General features: G+C 70.9%; 1 non-coding gene across 1 annotated transcript; it reads right to left on the bottom strand.

The window, feature by feature from the left end:
• Window positions 1-652: 652 nt before the first annotated feature.
• Window positions 653-771, bottom strand: LOC128823866 (5S ribosomal RNA). Its single transcript, XR_008442102.1, has one exon. It is a non-coding gene; the product is annotated as a 5S ribosomal RNA (ribosomal RNA).
• Between the last annotated feature and the right edge of the window lie 1,729 nt (window positions 772-2,500).

Consider the following 2,500-nt stretch of genomic DNA (forward strand, 5'->3'; position numbering starts at 1 on the left):
GGGTGGCCGCGGGGCGGGGGATTCGGGGCGGTCCCGCGAGCCGGCGGCCGGGCGCAGGGGGTCCGAGCGCGTCCGAGCGAGTCCGTCCCGGCCCCGGGGTGTCCCCCTGCGGCTCTGGGGGCCGTGGGTCCCCGCTGGAGGAAGCCGCTGGGCGCTGGACACCCGCCGTCCGTCCCGCCTGGCCAGGCCTGGCCTGGGTGGCCGCGGGGGGATTCGGGGCGGTCCCGCGAGCCGGCGCCCGGGCGCAGGGGGTCCGAGCGAGTCCGTCCCGGGCCCGGGGCCTCCCCCTGCGGCTTTGGGGGCCGTGGGTCCCCGCTGGCGGAAGCCGCTGGGCGCTGGACACCCGCCGTCCGTCCCGCCTGGCCAGGCCTGGCCTGGGTGGCCGCGGGGCGGGGGGATTCGGGGCGGTCCTGCGGGCCGGCGGCCGGGAGGGTCCGGGCCAGTCCGCCCCATGCCCGGGGTCTCCCCCAGCGGCTTCGGTGGGTCCTCCGCGGAGGAAGCCGGGTGGGGAGCCGGACCCCAGGCGCCCAGACCCGTGACCTGCGGCCGCGACCTCCGACTCGGCAGGAGCGACGAGGGGCTTTCCGGCCCGTCCCCCCCCTCTCCTTCCTCCCCAGAAAAGGAGAGAGAGCTGGCTCGGACCGGGAAAAGCTGCCTACGGCACCTGGGATTCCCAGGCGGTCACCCATCCAAGTACTAGCCAGGCCCGGGACGGTTTACCTTCCGAGATCGGACGGGATCGGGGGCGTTCGGTCCGGTATGGCCGTAGGCACCCGGCCCCCGCGCCTCCTCGCCCGCTTTCCCCTGCCGACGCCCGGGCCTGCCGCACGGTGAGCCCCGGTCGGACTGCCCCCCTGCGGCAGGGCCCCCGTCTCTCGCGGGCCCGGTCCTTTTTTCCTTCTCGAGCTCCGGGGCCCGGGCTGGCCGCCAGAGCCCCTCCGCCCGCCCGCCCTCCCCGGCGTCGGGGAAAATATTGTCCCGGACATCCAGTGCGCCCTGATCCTGTCAGCCGGGGGGGGGGGTGGGTGGGTGGGGGGCAGTCCCTCGCTGCGGCCGGGGAGGGTGAGCCCAGGGCGGCTTGCCTGCCGTCCGAGTCCCCTCTCGGCCACCAGGTCAACCCCGAGCCGAAAGGGCTGAAAATTTTTCAGAGTCCCCTCCCGGGCACCAGGTCAACCCGTGGAATCGAACGGGTTCGCCTGCTGGCCGGTTCGCTTCCCGGCCACCAGGTCAACCCGTAGGTTTGAACGGGCACGCCCGGTGGCCGCTTTCCCGTCCGGTCACCAGGTCAACCCGGATCTCCCTCCTTCCCTGGGCGCCCCCTCCTCGGAGGCGTCAGGTTCCATTTTCTTTTTCCCCCCAGACTTCCAGGGGCCCGATCCAGTCGGCCGGGAGGCAGTCCCTCGCTGCGGCCGGGGTGGGTGAGGCCAGGGCGGCTTGCCTGCCGTCCGAGTCCCCTCTCGGCCACCAGGTCAACCCCGAGCCGAAAGGGCTGAACATTTTTCAGAGTCCCCTCCCGGGCACCAGGTCAACCCGTGGAATCGAACGGGTTCACCTGCTGGCCGGTTCGCTTCCCGGCCACCAGGTCAACCCGTAGGTTGCCGACGGGGCTAGCCAGTGGCCGGTTTGCTTTCCGGCCGCCAGGTCAACCCCTAGGTTTGAACGGGCACGCCCGGTGGCCGCTTTCCCGTCCGGTCACCAGGTCGACCCGGATCTCCCTCCTTCCCTGGGCGCCCCCTCCTCGGAGGCGTCAGGTTCCATTCTTTTTTCCAGACTTCCAGGGGCCCGATCCAGTCGGCCGGGAGGCAGTCCCTCGCTGCGGCCGGGGAGGGTGAGCCCAGGGCGGCCTGGTCCATGTCTCTAGTGGGCCCGATCCTTTTTTGGGGTGTTTTTTTTTTTTTTTTCCGAGCTCCGGGGCCCGGCCCGCCCGGGCAGCCCTCCTCGGAGGCGTGAGGCGGATTTCCCCCCCCCCCCCCAGACTTCCAGGGGCCCGATCCTGTCGGCCGGGAGGATGTCCCTCGCTGCGGCCGGGGAGGGTGAGCCCAGGGCGGCCTGCTTGGCGGCCGGGTCCATGTCTCTAGTGGGCCCGATCCTTTTCTTCCCTTTTCCGGCTCCGGGGCCCGGGGTGGCCGGGTAGCCCTCCGCGGTGGCGTCGGCAATTTTTTTTAAAAAATCAGACTTCCGTGGGCCCGATCCTGACGGCCGGGAGGCAGTACCTCGCTGCGTCCGGGGACGGTGAGACGCTCGGCCACCGGGTCAACCCGGAGGAAGCGGGCTGGGGGGAAAAAAAAAAAAAAAAAAAAAGTTTTCCAAGTCTGAAAAATTTTCAAAGTCCCCTCCCGGCCACCGGGTCAACCCCTTTGGAGCGAATGGGTTGACCTGACGGCCGGTCGTCTCGCGGATGTCCGGAAGGGGTCGCCCAACGCCGTCTCGGCCGACCGAGGGAACCACGAGGTGGCGCCCGGTTCCAGTTTCGTACCGCCGAAGGCGGGGCTTTGGCTTT

Source organism: Malaclemys terrapin, chromosome 15 (assembly GCF_027887155.1).
Source record: "Malaclemys terrapin pileata isolate rMalTer1 chromosome 15, rMalTer1.hap1, whole genome shotgun sequence".
NCBI lineage: Eukaryota > Metazoa > Chordata > Testudines > Emydidae > Malaclemys > Malaclemys terrapin.